The sequence below is a fragment of the Phascolarctos cinereus genome, unplaced genomic scaffold, assembly GCF_003287225.1.
Source record: "Phascolarctos cinereus isolate Bilbo 61053 unplaced genomic scaffold, phaCin_HiC Scaffold_2;HRSCAF=192, whole genome shotgun sequence".
Classification (NCBI taxonomy): domain Eukaryota; kingdom Metazoa; phylum Chordata; class Mammalia; order Diprotodontia; family Phascolarctidae; genus Phascolarctos; species Phascolarctos cinereus.
In genome coordinates this window covers 261,727,742-261,746,018 of record NW_027555625.1, presented here as the reverse complement: position 1 = coordinate 261,746,018, position 18,277 = coordinate 261,727,742, and the positions used below count along the sequence as shown (strand labels likewise).

General features: G+C 40.4%; 1 protein-coding gene across 6 annotated transcripts in view; it reads right to left on the bottom strand.

The window, feature by feature from the left end:
- Positions 1 to 18,277, bottom strand: part of VAV2 (vav guanine nucleotide exchange factor 2) — a 456,873-nt gene that overhangs the window by 141,781 nt on the left and 296,815 nt on the right. The gene's annotated exons all lie outside the window — the stretch shown is intronic.

Genomic DNA, 18,277 nt, shown 5'->3' with positions numbered 1-18,277 from the left:
CATAGGCATCCACATTCAAAACGCAGCCAAAGACTTGGGCGGTTTGTGTGGCCTGGGGAACCTGGACCAGAAGGGACAGAAGGCATGCCTACCTCTTAAATCTCACTCAGGGCTTACTCCTCTTCCATATCTATGGAAGCATTACAGTTCTGGCCTCTGCAAGAAGGACATGGGCAGGAATAGCAGCAGTGCAGAAGCTACCTGACTGTCACTTTATGTGTGGCTGGGAAGAATGCCAGGAGGAAACTCTTCCATGAAAGGATGCTTGCCTGAGACATCATACAGATGAGTGAGGGCACAAAAGGGGCTGGGGCTACGGGTGGTGGTAGTAGTGGTTAGGCAACAGTAGTACCACAGCCTCTATAGCTCTGCAACTTCAACCACCAATAAGTGCTTTGTTGGATGCTACAAAGCCAGCTGGCTCTTGTGGCTAGAGCTGTTCATCTCAGCTTGTTGGAAAAGCAGGACTAAATGATGGCATAAAATACTGTAACAGAGAGGCTGTCCATGATGGACTCCCCGAGTCTGTATGCTGGCAATGCCAACTATTTGCCAACAAACCAAAAGTGACACCATCATACTGACTACTGCATTATGCTACAATTCCATGCATTCAGGCTCTTCAATTAGGCTCCCTATTCGTAGGGGGCAATGACTAATGTCTTCTTAGTCTGTGTATTCCCCTAACCTAGCACAGGGCCTTCTCTCTAGTGGCTGATGAGTGAAAAGTTTGTTAAAAGAATGAACCAATGAATCACTGTGCTTCTGTGTCTGAAGGCTTTTCCTTGAATGGAGACTGTTTGCGTAGATCCCAAAGGGAGAAGAGTAGCTCACAGCAAATGATCCTGGCTTTTACAAATTTCCACTGATGAAAAGAATATTTTGCTCCCTTATTGATCTCAGGCATATAAATTGGTGAATGATCGTTTCATTAATACATATTCAGGTGAATATCACAAGTTCTAGGTAAATAAGCAATCTTTCTATAGGAAAGGGATGAAGAAGACACCTCTACTTTTAGCATCAAGTTGATCAAATAATAGATTCTCAGAGACGACAATGAACCAGGAATACAATAGCAAGTTTACCAAACCAATGCACTGATGATCTATTCAAGAATTCTTTCAAGAGACTTTTCATGGAACTTTTTACAAATGGTAGCTCATTCTTCATACCCTTTCTGGGAGGACAGAGTACAATAGATAGGATTCCTATTATACAAGTCCAAAAGGAAGGGCCCTAACTAACCAGCTAAATATCCCACAGCAATAGGAATTAAAGAATCACAGGACCTCAGGACCTATTTGCACATGGATAACGGAATGGTAGAGCTAGAAAGAACTAACAGCACAGAACATGAGAGCAAGAAGCAACCTTATAGGGCATCTAGTCCAACCTACTCATTTCACAAATAGAAAACTGAGCCGCTAAACTGTGCCTAGGGTCACAGAAGGGCAGAGCAGAAGAAACTGGGCTCCTGTCTTTGTTCTGCTATTTTTTCTTTGCACACTAACATATGTGACCTTCAGTAAAGCCCGGCTAAAATCATGCTCAACACAGAGACTGAAAGGCTGGAGGCTGGCTGCTTAGAAAAGCTGCTTGGGGGTGGAGGATAAAGGGGGAGAAAAAGAGAAAGCCCACATCAAACATGGGAATAAAGAGGGGTACTTTCCTGGATGAATCAAAAGCAATAAGTCTAAGATCAAATAATACCTAGAAGAGATGAAAAAATGTTCCTTTAATTAAACCAAATATTTCCTAGCAGGCCCCAGGGGAGCAATACTGTTGTAAGAAGTCTTTGGCTGCTCAGTTGCCCAGAAGAGGAGCTACAGCCCAGTCATGAAGGTTTACACTCTATTCCAGATGTCAGCTGGGATTTCTCATAGTCTCACCAGACTGACATTTCTCAGTGGCTGGATAGGAATCCAAGGGTTGCTGAGCTCAGCCAACTCAGCCTTGGCCTGCTTCCTCCAGCTCCACAGGAGCTACCCATGGTCTGAGTGACACAGAAGTCACAAAGATTCCACGTAAAAGGCCTTCCAGACCCTCTTTCTGACACGGATACTTCTAAAAATCCTTCCAGCCACTGGTTCAGGCGTCTATCCATTCACCCCATTCTCAAATAAATACACAAATCCTTCCCTCTTTTCTTTTAAATGTAACTTTGATTTTATTTTAATTTTTCAATTAAGAAGCATTCATTTTCTCTCCTACTTCTTCCTCTCTTCCCTTTCAAATCTGGCCTCAGACCCTTCCTAGCTGTGTCCCTATTTGCCTCAGTTCCTCATCAGTAAAATAAGCTGGAGAGGGAAATGGCAAACCACTCCAGTATCTTTGCCAAGAAAACCCCAAATGGGGTCATGAAGAGTCTGACATGACACTACCACCACCACCACAACATATTTCAGAACTAAAGGGATCTAAAAGCTTGTCTTCACATTACATATGAGGAAACTGAGGCACTCCAAAAGAAAGTGACATGCTCAAGATCACACAAATAAGGAGCATGGCCAACCTCTGAATCAAGTTCTCTGACAGCAAATGAATGAATGAAAAAAAGACAGCATTTAATAAGAGATGACTTTCCTGGATGTCAATTACTGTGCTAAGTACTGGGAATATATTTTAATTTTTTAAACTTTATTAATTTATTTTGATTTATCAACAATCACTTCTATACACTTTTGAGTTTTAAATTTTTCTCCCCCTCCCTCCCCACAATAGCACACAATCTGATATAGGCTATACATATACATTCCTATTAAACACATTTTCACATTAGTGATGTTGTAAGGAAGAATTAGAGCCAATAAGAGGAACCACCAGAAAGAGGAAACAAAACTTAACAGAAGAAAAAAAATAGCAAATATATGCTTCCATCTGCATTCAAACTCTGTAGCTCTTTCTTTGGATGTGGATAGCATTTTCTATCATGAGGCCTTTGGAGATGTCTTAGATGGGAAAATATATATATATATATATATATGTATATATATATATATATATATACATATATCTATATATATATACATATATATATATATATATAAAAAATGTATGTATGTGTGTGTATAAATATACATATATATATGTATGTATACACACACACACACACATGCATACATATATATTTAATTAGGCAATTGGGGTTAAGTGACTCGCCCAGGGTCACACAGTTAGTGACAAGTGTTTGGTCTGAGGCCAGATTTGAACTCAGGTCCTCCTGACTTCAGGGCCAGTGCTCTATCCACTGTGCCACCTAGCTGCCCCAATGGGAATACATATGTGTGTGTGTGTGTGTGTGTGTGTGTGTGTGTATATTTTTTTAAGGCAATTGGGGTTAAGTGACTTGCCCACGGTCACACAGCTAGTAAGTGTCAAGTGTTTGGTCTGAGGCCACATTTGAACTCAGGTACTCCTGACTTCAGGGACGGTGCTCTATCCACTGTCACCTAGCTGCCCTGGGAATATATTTTTAAAAGAAGTAGTCACTTACTAGCTGTGTGACCCTGGGCAAGTCACTTAACCCCAATTGTCTTGCAAACAAACAAACAAAAAGAAGCTGTAGCTTCCTCAAGGAGCTTCAAGACAACACATATAAGAGAACATGATAAGAAAGCAGTGTTTTGTTCCAGGGAGGCAGAAAGGCATATGGTAGGGAAGGATGGCAGACAGATGCTGAGATGGTCTGGGGCCTAGGTCCAGCCAGATATAGTGGACTAATTTGCACATATCTCAGTTATCACTCAACTGGGTTGAGCCCTAGGATTAGGCCTGCAAAGATGAGAGAATTCACTTATCCAGAGACAGAGGGCTAGGGTCTAGATTTTCACAGATCTATATGTGGAGGTCTGTGTTTCAGGATACTGAAGGGTGGTCAAGTGCTCTTTGTACTATATCCCACCATTGGGGGTGGTCCTGTAAGGGTCATTCCAACTGTACTAAATGAATAATCTATTCATTTATGATCCTAGCATGAAACACTATAGTAATTTAAGAAAAATTTAAATCAGTCAATCTTTTCTAGAGCCTCTTTATTGAAGTTTATCTTTTTCTTTCATTTTCAGTTCCTTAACCTACACACAAGTTTGCTGCCTAATTCAACTTTCCTGCCCCAACAGACATAAATTAGGAATAGTAAAGTCAAAAGAATTCTATTGTCTCCCATAAAATCTTTAGTACTTCTATTCTAACATCTCTATTTGGAGCAACAAATCCCAGAGAGGAAGAAGGGAGAAAGGAATCATAATCCACGCAATTTGTACTGCAGCTACAACCACCACTAAATTCTGTTGTAAGCAGGGCAGGAAGGGAGAAGTGCTATTTTTCTTCCTTGGGGTTGAAAGCTCTGATTTCCCCCGACAGCTTGAAACTCATGCAAAGGGGAAAGTCAGGGAAGCAACTGACCACAAACAGTATGTGTCCTTCTCCAGGAACAATGGCAAACAAAACAGGGACCAGTGGTGGAGGAAACATTCCCTGGGAGGAATTACAAAAATCCATCTTGAGAAAGCATATGGAGATGATCAAAAGCCACTCCTTTGTTGTGTCTTCTCCTACTGAGAGGCTTTACAGCATATTGTCTCTGATTTAATAGGAGAAGAAAAAAAGAAAACATTCACACATAGACCATTTGGACAGGTTTGCTACATCGCATCCATGTCATAAATTAAAGCCACAACAGGATAGCTTTGAAGGACCCAATCTGGTCTATCACCAACAAAGAGATTCAGAATCCTGTCATCCTTGCTCCAAAGCTTATGCTGCCCTCTCTTAGCTTCTTCTTTCTCTCCATCTTTGGTTTCATGCCCTTTTGTCTTCAAAGGCACAAGCACACCTAATCCTCTGGTAATGGCCTGATCACTTTCCTCCTTTTTCCTAACAAACTTCATCCAATAAGCAGTCTGTTTGATGATTCTGTTAACTATTCACCCACTGTCTTCATTCAACAAAGATTTCTTAAATACCTACTGTGTGCCTGCACAGTTCTAGGCCCTGGGGGGAAGAGGTATAAGGCATAGATCTGTCAATGTTTTTTTTTTTTTAATCCCACTTAACACATAACATGGTGCCCCCCCACAAAATAATAATAATATTAGCCTGAATGTATGCAAACTCCCTCTCTAAGTAGATGCTTAGCAACCTGATGCTTTATTGATTTAATGAAGTATTTCAAGTATTAGTTGACAGAGTTAACACCCCTTGGAAAGGGAATATTATTTGGAGGAAAGCACAGGCAGGCAACCAAGTACATAGGAAAGTGTCATGGGATTAACTTGAAAATGTTGTTATCTAGTTTGAAAGGCTAAGTTCTGAGAGAATTTGGTATTTTCCTCCCATTCTATCAGGACCCTTTCTAGGGACATATTTCCTTGGGCCACGTCTCTAAGAAACCAACCTTTCCATTTGAGCTCTATCAATCAATCAACAAGCCTTTATTGTAACTCAGTGCTTCCTTTGCCAGGACAAAGCACAGCACAGGGGACAAAAAGAAAAACTGAAAATGCTCCCCGTCCTTGAGGGCCTCGGGGATTCTACTTCAGGAGACAATAGGTACTTATGCTGGAGATGATTATAGAATAGAAACAGGGAAATCTTAGTCAGCCCTGGCAATAACCCATGCCCACTCCCAAGGAAAAAAACATTTTGCATTTCTCACTCAAAATCCTTCCCTGAGAACTGAAATGAAAAAATGTCTCCCTGACCTTTTCATTTAATCCTATCTCCATGTTAAAAGCTTTCATCTCTACATCAGCACCAGGCTTTTGCATTGCCCTCTGAAACACACACATTTCCCCAGAACTCTCAGGAGCTGATGCATTTGGGTATGCTGGCAATGCCACCTATGCACTGCATAACATCCCACCAGAAAGTTGAATCTCAACCTGGTTATCAAGATGGCAATACCCAACCCAACCAAAGAAATCTCTCACACCTGAAAATTAAGCCCCAAAGAGAAAACTATTTAAAACAAAGAACAATTAGATTAAGCATTCATTCAAATGGTCTTCAAATATTTTCCCTGATCCAATGGAAACTCCTCGGAGACAGAGTTTGTTGCCATTTTTTTGTCTCTGTATATCTAACACCTGGGACACTGCTCTGCACATAACAGGCATGTGATAAATGACTGCAGAAAGTAGATGCTAAAAATGACAGAAAAGGAAAATAACACACAGGAGGGACAGTGGGAAAACAGGTATGCTCATGCACTGTCAGTGGAGCCATGAGCTAGTCCTGGCATTCAGGAAATCCATTTGGAAATATACCCAAAAAAGCTATGAAACTGTGGATATCCTTTAACCCAGTGACACCTCGACTAGGTATGTAGCCCAAAGAGATGAAAGAAATAGGAAAAGGACCCATATGTCCTTTACTGATAGCAGCTCTTTTCCTGGTAGCAAAGAACTGGAAACTGAGGGAATGCCTATCAACCGGGAAATGGCTGAACAAGTTATGATACATAAATGTGATGGAATACTATTGTGCTGTTAGAAACAATGAAAAGAGATAGTTTCAGACAAAAATAGGAAGACTATGCAAAGTGAAGTGAGCTGAGTTTCAGTAGAACAATTCGTACAATAACAACAATATTATCAAGACAAAAAACTTTGAAAGATTTAGGAATACAGTGATGAACCATTATTGTGAAGGACTCATGATTGAAACATTCTACTCATCTCCAGAGAGAGTGTAGACTGAAGCATTTGGGGGGGAGGGGGCAGGGGGACACAATGTGACAATTGTTTATAAAGGTTTTTGTTTTTCTAGCTTTCTCGCTAGGAAGACAAGGGGATGGTGGTTAAGAAGGAATTTAGAGCTAAAAAGAAAATTTAATTTTTCTTTCTTTTTTTTTTTTAAAAGATTAAGGAGGGGGAAAAGTAAACACCTACAGTGAATTGGAAAGAAAATTGAGGAATGGCTAAACAAGTTTGCGGCAGTTAGGTGGCACAGTGGATAGAGTGCTGGGCCTGGAGGTAGGAAGACCTGAGTTCAAATCCAGTCTTAGACTAGCTATGTGACCTTGGGCAAGTCACTTAATCCTGTTTTCCTCAGTTTACTCATCTGTAAAATGAGCTGGAGAAAGAAATGACAAACTACTCCAGTATCTTTGCCAAGAAAACCCCAAATGGGGTCACAAAAAGTCAAACAGAGGTGAAAAACAACAACAAAAACAAGTCGTGGTACATGAATATGCTCTAAGAAACAACGAATATGGTGAATACAGAGAAACTTGGGGAGACTTATAAGAACCAAACAAGCATTTATTAAGCTCTTACTAAGTGCTAGGCATGGTGAAGAAGACACAAAGGCAAATGGCTTAGTGCCCCTTCCCCAAGGAGCTTAGCTCCTAAAGAGAGAGAAGTAACATGAAGCAAGCCCAGCAGAAGAACAATATGCAAAATGGTAGCAACATAACAGAAAGGAGGAAGAAAACAAACAAAAACAAAGAAACTGAAAGCTGTGAAATTACATTGTCTAAGCGGGGCCTAAACAAGAGAAATGAGAATGTGCCCAAGGGTGTGGAATGTTATACACATAATGTCAGACTTGTGGCCACTGGCTTTGCTGAACTTTTGTTTCCATTTTTCCATGTTTTATTCATCATTCTATGGGATGACTTTCTGGGTGAGGAAGGAGTGGGGAGGGATGTGCAGGGGAAAGGAGAAGCAACAACAAGAGACATCAATACAAATTTAAATAAATGGTTTTTTTCAAGACAATAGATATTGAGGAATATTGAGGAAACGAGTGTAATGGAATATGAATGCCTTGTAAAACAATGAAGAATATGGAGAAGTGGGGGATAGACTGTTACAAAGAGGAAAAATACAGGATCAGAAAAATATTTATATACAACAGTATAAATGGAAAGAACAACCACAAATGAACTTAAATAATATTATCTACTTATAATAGGTAAGCTTAGCCCCAAAGAAGACAAAATACACCTTCATTTCTTCAAGAAACAAAAGGCAAAGAGTATGAAACATTGCGTATACCAACTCAGTCACTTTTCTTTTCCTCTCCCCCTCTCCCTTTTCTTTTTTTTTTATTCTGTTACAAGGAATGGCTCTCTAAGAAGGGGAGGAGGGATATATCTGGAAAGGAGGGTGATATGAAAACAAAAGATAATCAATTTTTAAGATTAAAAAATGCTCGATGAAATGTCTTGAATTCTAAATGGAAAATTTAAGGGCTGGCTGATATTATTTTTAAAAGACAAATACAAAGGGCTGCTGAGTTGACAAGAGATATGAAATGGGATTTCATTTTAAGGACTAGGACTAAAACAGCAAACAAGAATTTACCATGGAGCTCAAAATCCAGGGAGGCCCTCTCTAGAGAGACAGTGCTATCAGGGTGCTCTAGAGGGGGTGGAGGAAGGAATCAGAGTCAGATACATTTATTGCAGGGCTTTAGTGCAGATCCCATGACCTCAACCATTAAAATAAAAAGGAGCAATTCAACAGGAAATATGATCCACCAGCGGGCCTTAAATTAATATTTCACAAGGCAGCCGCTAATATAGGAGGAAAAAAAAAACATTTGGGTTACGCAGTGCTATGTGATTTGATTAATCTCCTGACTGGCTTTTTATATGCACTTCAATACCAACTCCTTAGGTACAGAGCTCAATTCAATAATACGTGCCTGGCTGTGGACACTTCTGCATTATTAAATATAAGCCAGCTGCTTAATCATTTTAGGATACCTGCAGAGAAGACAGATTATTCAAAAGGAGCTTGGGAATCCTGCTTGGCACCAGTTTTATGACCCATTTCTCTTAGTGAAGAGCTGGGATCTGGCTTCAGAAAAGTGGATCTGTAGCTGTCCTTGATTTGGGTGGCATTTGAAGCCTCATTTAAACTCTGTGCAGAATGTTCTGCAGCATCTTCTCCCGAGAGCATGTTCTTTCCCAGAGACAAAGGGGGAAACCCCACCAAAGAAACATATTCCCCACCTCCACAGCCTTTAACAGAAAAAAAAATGGACTAAGAACATTACTGATTTGCATGACTCGTTCAAGTCCATTCCTAGCCACTTGGTGATAGCATAAATTAACATTCTGGGCATTTAAAACATGAGGCAGTAGGAAGATGTTTCTCTGCTACTAGAAAAGCCGGACTTTGTGAGGTTGTACAGAACACTGAATTTGATAGCTTTTCCCTCCTCCTAGGACCACAGTTTGCCTTTGCCAACATCCCAATGACAATGTTTCCCAAAATCCTTCCCTCTATAACACACCTAAGCACTCACTGGATTGTTCCAAGTGGACAATCTCTCTCAGAATCTTAGAGTTGGAAGAGACCCCAAAAGTCATTTAATTCAATACACACACAAGTAGGAATCCCCTGTATAATTCTCCCAACAAACTGAACACATAACTTTGCCGGGGGGGGGGTGCTTCTAGTGGTGAGTTCCTGAGGAACTCCCAACTTCTGGGCAGTTCCTCTGCTCTTTTATAACCATCTGTTCTAGGAAGTTTTCTTAGAAGCAGACTGGTAAGTGGACAGAGTACTGGTTCGGAAATCTGAAAACTTAGGCTCAAACCCCTCTCTGATACTTGTTACATATATGACCTTCGGCAAATCACCTTACTTCCCTGGTGCTATTTCTCATCTGTTAAGTGAGAGAATTAGATTGTATGAGCTCTGAAGAACCTTTCAGGCCTATGTGGATGATTCTATGATTACGTAAGGCCTAAAACGACATCTTGAACTTTTACCCATTTTTCCTCATTCTATACTCTTGAAACTAAGCAGAACCAAGTTTTAATCCTTTTTCTTCCCCATGGCTCTTCAAATATTTAAAGACCCTAAACTGGTCTTGTCTCCCCACCCCCACCCCAGGCACCAGTCCTTCTTTCCTTCAGGTCAAACACCCTTCATTCTTCCAGTTGACCCTCAGATGCCATTCATCACTGGGCCTCTCTCAAACTTGGTCATACTTTTTTCAGAAATGCTTTATTTTGTCAATGTCTTTCTTTAAATATCTAGCTAGCCACTCATCTCTCTACGTCTGCTCCCAATCAAAATACATCTATACAGATACACACATCAAGTGGCCAAGCATGTATTAAGTACCCACCATATGCCAAGACCTATACTAAGTTCTAGGGATATGAAGAAAAGTAAAAGACAGCCTGCTCTCAAAGAGTTCACAGTCTAGTGGGAGAGAAAACATGCAAACAACTATGTATAAATAACATATATTTTAAGATAAATTGGAGATAATCTTAGAGAGATGCAACCAGCATTAATGGGGATCAGGAAAGGCTTCTTGTAGAAAGTGGGATTTTAGTTAGGGTTTGAAGGAAGCCAGGAATGCAGATGAGGAAAGAGAATTTGAGGAATGGGAGCCAGCCAGTCAAAATGCAGGGAGTCAGAAGATAGAGTCTTGTTAGAGGAACAGCAAGGAGGCTGGGGTCACTGGATCACAGAGTACAAGGAAGGGAACAAGGTGTTGGTTGGTTGTTGGCCTGAATTCTTGAAGAGGACCAAAATGACATCATTGTGTCGGGGTCAGGTAACAGTGCGTCTGACAGTGGCTAATCAGACTCGTATGAGCTCAGAAAGCTCTACCACTGGCAGGACATAAAGAATCCATATGAACATGTCTCTAAATAGCTCTTTTGAGCTACTGAAATTCTGCTTTGTTCCTAGAGCACAGTGCCTTCTTTGATGTGGGCATGTCGAGCTGGTTAGTCCTGCACCAGCATCTCCCATGTCACACAATCAACTCCAAAGTTCTTCAAAGAGACCTTGAGAATGTCCTTCTATGGCTTCTTCTGACCACCATGTGAGAACTTACTTGCCTTGTACAAGTTCTCCATAAAATCATCTTTTAGACAAATGTACATTAGGCCAAAATTAGCACAAGAGGCAGAGAATCAACATATATTTTGTTACATCTCAGCTTCAGAGGTTGCACTGAGTACACAATCACCTGCAAACAAAAAAAATCATATACCAACTCTCCCTCCACTTTAGTATTGGCTTGTAGCCTTTTCAAGTTAAACAATTTACTATCAGTGCGGTAGCAAGGTCTAAGAAGACTAGAAAAGGTAGAAGATGGCCAGCTTATGAAGAACTTTGAATGCCAAACAGAGGATTTTATATTTGATCCTGGAATTAATATGGAACTAATGGAGTTTATTGAATACGGAGGGGACATGGTCAGAACTGCATTTTAGGAAGATTACTTTGACAGTCAAGTGAAGAGTGGACTGGAACAGGGAGAGATTTGAGGCAGGGAGACCAATCTGAAGAGTATTTCTGCAATAGTCTAAATATCAGGTAACGAAGGTCCACATCAGGGTAGTGGCAGTGTCAGAGGAGGGGAGGGTCTGGGCTGAAGCAAATGAATTCAATTTTGTACAGCTTAGAATATATATGGGAAATCTGGTTCAAGATGTCCAATAGGTAGTTGGAGAAAGAAAACCGGAGGTCAGGTGAGAAGACAGGACTGGACAAACAGATCTGAGAATCATCAGAACAGAGAAGATGCTTGAATCCATGGAAGCTGATGAGATTATCAAGTGAAATACTTGAGGGAGAAGAGAGTCTAGGACAGATTTTAGGGGACACCCATCGTGATCAATGATGACTTGAAAAGATCTGGCACAGCAAACTAAGAAGAAATAGCCAGAAAGGTAGAAGGAAAACCAGGAGGGAACAGTGTCATGGAAATCTCTTTCTCCCCCCCCTCCCCTTTCAATCCATCCCTAGCTTCTCCACCCCCACCCCCCCATAAAGCAAGAGTTTAGGTCAAATCAAGTATTTATTAAATACCTACTATATGCCAGGCACTGTCCTAAGGTAAAAGGAATGAGCAAACAGAAACAGAAGAAAATAAGTATGTCTGCATGAGGTACATACTACATAGGATATCACTATCCAATAGAAATTCCAGTAAAGCCACCCACAGACTCCCTGAGGAAGACTGAACAACAGAACAGAAAAATCTTCTCAAGGAAGCAAAGCATGGAAACTCCAAAGCTTACTACCGTTCAGACTGTAGAACAGAAAGATTTTGTCTAATGACCACAGCAAGCTGAAATATCTAAGGGGAATATTAATTGGATCCTAAATCTAGAGGCAGATCTGTCTAAAAAAATGCTGGACCCAGAGTCAGGAGGAATCAGACACTAGCCATGTGACCCTGGATATGTCATTTGAACCCTCTCTTGCCTCAGTTTCCTTAACTATAAAATAGGAATAATAATAGCACCTTCTTTCCAGGGTCAATGAAAGGATAAAATGAAAGTGTTTGTAAAGCACTTAGCAAACTGTATAGAGATGTAGATAAGTTATGCTAGCATTGATGATGGGGATGATGATAATGAAGTGGAAGAGAGTTCTGAAACCATTTAATTCAATCCCCTCAGAGGAAAATGAAACTCAAAGAGGTTAAATGACTTTCCCAAGATCATACAGACAGGATTTGAACCCAAGTCCTCTGTGTCCAGATTCACTGCTTTGCCTCCTATAAGAAACATACTTATATAAACCCCAAAGCTCTATTATATATATTTATATATAAAAAAGATTATTGAAATCATTACATCTGGATAATCTTTACCAAAAATAATTGCACCTGAAATATCCAGATAAGAGAGAAAAAAATACTTAGATTCTGACTTGCCCATGCAATTGCTTTGATCTTTTACTCCACTTGTCACTTGTAAACCTGGCCTAAGAGAACATTGAGCTCTCTCTCCATCACAGCTGGGAATTAAGCAGCCCACCTCCACCCAGAATATTTCTTCAAGGAATGAGATGAGATCATATATGATCTCAAATGAGATAATGTATGTAAAAGTCTTTGCAAACTATAAAATATTAGATAAGCAGCAGCTATTATTCACAGAATCACATAGATGGAAGAGATATCAGTAGCTATGTAAGTGCAACCTACACCTGAACTAGAATCATCTTCCTATCTCATAAGTGGTCACTCAGTCTTTACTTAAAGATGTCACACTCAAAAAAAAAAAAGACATCTCTCAGGTTCTCCCAGGCAACCATTAACACTTGGGGAAAACTCTAATTATTAGTATATTTTTCCTTACATCCTTAACTTTGCCTCTGAAATATGCCCATTCATTGTACCAAATTCTTCCAAGCACAGAATGTCTAATCCGCTCTTACAGATAAGATAACTGTCTTGAGAAAGCTGTTATTTCATCACTGTGGTCTTTCCCCCACACTTCCACAAGTTGCTATAGCTCAAAGTCTTCACCTGCCCTCTTTGAGGGTAAGGACTGTTTCATATTTGTCTCTGTATTCCCTAAACCCGACACCAGGCTTAGCACATAGTAGGATTTAATAAATGTCTCAGAGAGCTGGCTCCAAAAGGGGCTTAAGTGTTGCTGACCCCGACACCTGGATGGAGCTCCCTGAGGTTCCCCCTGCTCTCACCCCAAGTTCCCCTTATGTTGGAACTGAACACTGCGGGTGTTTCACATTCCCATACAGTGTTCAATCAGCACGCGACTATGATCAACTATTTCTTCCTCCATGAGAATGGGCAGAGTCCCTTATCCCACTGAATCTGTTAACCTTTCTGCTAGGGCAAAAGTCATTTTTCTATGTGTCCTCTTCCCATTTTCTCATCCTTATCCACCTCAATCATGCAAGAAACTTTATACTGTTCTGCTTTCCTATTCCAATGTGCCTTCTGGAATGCTTGATCTATTGTTAAATTCCCCTTCTTCCTCATGTCATTTTCTTTTCATCTTCTGGTGTTAACAGAGAACTATCTCTCTGTGGAAGACAGTGCTTCATTAGTTATAATCTTTAGTACTGGAGAAAATGTAAGTGTCATATTAGTATACCAAGCAAAAGAAATTTCTGGACTTTAACCAGGTCAGAAAATGCATTTCTCATTCGGCATATCAGTCTATCCTCTGTCATAAGAGAAGCAGCATTCTTCTTCACCACCCTGGAATCATAATTGATTATTTCACAGACCAGAGTTAAGCCCTTCAAAATTATTCATTTTTACAATATTGATCTTATAGTATAAATTGTTCTTCTGGTTCTGTTCACTTCACTCTGCAGTAGTTCATACGAGTCTTCCCAAGTCTCTCTGAAACTGTCTCTTTGATTCTTTTTTTTTTTGCTTTGCTTTTTGGAGAGGCAACTGGGGTTAAGTGACATCCCCAGGGGCACACGGCTAGTAAGTGCCTCTTCGATTCTTATAGCAAAATAACATTCCATTCCACTCATATACCATGATTTGTTCAGCTATTCCCCAACTGATGACCACTACCCTTAGTTTCCTATTCTTTAGTATCACAAAAAGAACTACAACAGATACTTTTGTACATATAGCACATTTCCTCTTTCTGTGACCTCTTTGGGGATAGCAATACTGCTGAATCAAAGGCCATGTACTATTTAATAACATTTAGGGTATAGTTCCAAATTGCTTGGTTGGACAAATTCACCCACAATACATCAATGTGCCTATTTTCCCACAGCCCTTCCAATATGTGTCATTCTCTCTCTTTCTTTCTCTCTCTCTCTCTCATCAGCTTTACCAATCTGATGGCAGTGAGGTAGAACCTTAACAGTTGTTTAAATTTACATTTTTCTAACAAATACTGGGATTTGGAGCATTTTTTTCCCACATGACTATAGATAGATTGGGTTTCTTCCCTTGAGAGCAATGTCTTCATATTCTTAGTTAATTTAGCAATTAGGGAATGGCTCTTATCTTTATAAATTTGAATGAGTTACTCACGTATCTTGGAAATGAGACCTTAACAGAGAAATTTGCTGCAAATAGGTATGTATACATATATACATGCATGCACACACATATGACATATATGTATAGGGATTAGCATTATGCATATATGTATATATGTATGTGTGTGTGTATATATGTATGTATGTAGATAGATAGATAGATAGATAGATTCCTTTCTAATCTTACCAGAATTGGATTTATTTATGCAAAAACTTTTGAATTTTATGGAATCAAAATTTTCCATTTTATCTTCTGTAATTCCTTCTATGCTTTGGTCATAAATTCTTCCTCTATCCAGAGAGAGGTTTGAAAGATAGCTTCTTCCTTATTCCTCCAATTTCTTTATGATGTCACTTTTTATATCGAAGTCACGTATTCACTTGGAGCTTATTTTGGCATAAGGTGTGAGAGGTTGTTCTAACCCTCACTGCTCCCACGCTGTTGTCTAATTTTCCCAGCAGTTTAAAAAAAATTAACTAGTCTTCTCTCTCTTTGTGAGCTTGTCAGTTTCCATGAGTTCAATTATCATTTCCCAACTGCTAGTGTTCTCCCTGCCAAACTACTTTGTACTGAATGAATTATCCATATATTTACATCTATATGATTTATATTTATCATACACACTCACAAACACTCACATTTATTTAAGTAACTGTCGTCTCCTCTGATGGAATGTAAGTTCCTTGTGGGTAGAGGCTGTTAATGTATTCTTTGCACTTGAATCCCCAGAACCTAGCACAGTGCCTGACAAAGAGAAGGACTCTAACAAGTATTTACTTTTTGATTGATTGATCTGAATGTGGATGACTCCCCAAATCTGTATATCCAGGTCCACATCTCTGATCTCTCTCCAAAGTTATAGTCCTGTATTACCAACTACCCAAATATCTCCACTGAAATGTCCTGTAAGCACCTCAAATTCTTGTCTATAACAGGACTCCTTGTCTTCTCCCCATCTCTCCTCCACATTTCACTATATCTGCTGAGGATACTACCATCCTCCCAGTCAACCAGGTTCACAATCTGAGTCACATGTCACTCTTCTTTTGCCTTCATCCACCATGTCCACCCGCGAGCCAAGTCTTGTCAAATCTTCCTTCACAATACCCATTCTCTTCTCTTTACTCACACAGCTGACTTCAGGCCATCATCACCTTCATCTGGACTTCTCCAATAGCCTCCTAATTGGTCTCCTTGCTTCCAGTCTGTTCTCTCCCCATTCCATCCTCCACTTGGTTACCATTTCAATATGCACAAAAGTCTGGCCGTGTTACCCATCTGCTCAAAAATGTCCCATGGCTCCCCACTGCCTCTACGATAAAATAGGGTATACAACCTGTTTGTCTCCAATCTTTCAATACATGCTTCTTTATTACTTCCTTTTATGTATTCTCTATCCCATTCATATTGACCTACTAGCTGTTCCTTAAAATTATAGTTAATCTCTCACCTCCATGCTTTTACAAAGGCTGTTTCTCACGCTAGTGAAATTCTCTCCTTACCTCTTAGAATGCCTGTCTTCCTTCAAGGCTCAGCCCAAGTATCATCTGCTTTGCAAAGCCTTTCCTTGTCCCCCTTGTTGTTCACTCATCTCTCAAATGACCTTGTACTTACTTAACTGTGCACGCATTATTATGTATGTCCAGTAGAACACAAGTTTTCTAAGGACAAAGACTGAATTATATTTGTCTTTATATAGCCAGAACTTAGCACAATTTAAATATGATCTCTTAAAACATTTTCTTTTTTAAAACTGTCTATTGATATCCTTTGGTTTTTATATTACCTACATTTCCCAATGCATCCTTCTCCACTTCCCCTCCTAGAGAGCCATTGATTATAACAAAGAATAAAAGAGGAAGAGAAAAAACCAGTTTAGCAAAACTAGCATATTGAAAAAGCCTGACATTATATGTAGTATTCCATATCCATAATCCCCCATCTCTGAAGAGTGGTGAGGGGAAGTTCTCATGCTGAAGTATATTCTGAATAAATGTTAGATGAGTTGAATTGAACTCGGTAAGCTTTTGGTGAGGGATGTCTCCTAATTTATTTAAGCTGGTAATCAAGAGGGTGGACACATACCCTGGACACCATCTTACCTATGCCTAAAGTCTTTCCAGCTTTCTAAAACCTGTCAGAGTTTGAACTTTGTTGGCATTGCTTTTTAGAACACATTCCCTCACTTATAAGGATCCTACAACAGGCCAGGGCTCTAGAGCTCAGCATCACAGCTGATTTTGACACCTCCACCTATCTCCCAACATCCTTCTCCCTGAAGTAAGAAAAGGCTCAATCAACAGTGATGTGTTGGGGGCCGGGGCCAAGATGGCGGAGTGAAAGCAGTGACTTGCTTGAGCTGTCCTCCAAACTCCTCCAAATACTCATAAAAAATGTCTCTAAACAAATTCTGAAGGGGCAGAACCCACAAAAAGACAGACTGAAACAAGTTTCCAGCCCAAGACAACCTGGATGATTGATCAGAAAGGTGTATCGTGCCGGCTGGGAGCCAGCAGCAGGCGTGGGAGCGCAGGCCACAGTGAACCTGGAGCAGGCCTCAGAGGACTGAATCTCGGGCAGCTGTGGAGGTTTCCAGACTCCTCAATCCACCAATGCCAAAGACAACTTAGAAGGTCAGTGGGAAAAGTCTATTTCTGTGGTGCTCAGAGAGGAAGGTGGGTTTCAGCTCCATTCCCCAAGAGCGTGGCCCTGGGGGGGGCAGCTGCTTGCCGAGCTTCTGGCCCACAGACTGAGGGAGAATCCAGTGGCTGATCAGAGAAGGATTGCAGGGATCTCTTTCCCAGTGCTGAGGCAGGAATCTCTTGCTTTGCCCTGTTTGGATCTGGGTCACAGTTCTGGGCGGCGGTGCTGGGGTGAGGAGGAGCGCTGGCATGGTGGAGCTTGTAGTGGCTGTACCTTACAGGTACAGGACAGAAAGGAGTACTTGTGGTCACAGGCCAGGAAAGGAGTAAACACCTCGCCCCTTATCATACCACCTTGGAAGAACTGAAAATTTACAGGTCCCTACAAGTATCTCTGAAAACCCCTGAAGCTTGGGACAGTACACTCTCCACATTGGAAGCAGACTCTTACCTTGACAAAGAATTTAAAACTCAAGTAATTGGCAGGGATCATGAGCAAGCAGCACAAAAGAGTCAGACTATATTATCTTACTTTGGTGAAAAGAAGATCAAAATATACAACCAGAAGAAGACAACAAAGTCAAAGCTCCTACATCCAAAGCCTCCAAGAAAAATATGAATCAGTCCCAGGCCTTGGAAGAGCTCAAAAGGGATTTTGAGAAGCAAGTAAGGGAAGTAGAGGAAAAACTGGGAAGAGAAATGAGAGTGATGCAAGAAAATCATGAAAAACAAGTCAACAGCTTGCTAAAGGAGACCCAAAAAAATACTGAAGAAAATAACACCTTAAAAAATAGCCTAACCCAAATGGCAAAAGAGGTCCAAAAAGCCAATGAGGAGAAAAATGCCCTAAAAAGAAAAATTGGCCAAATGGAAAA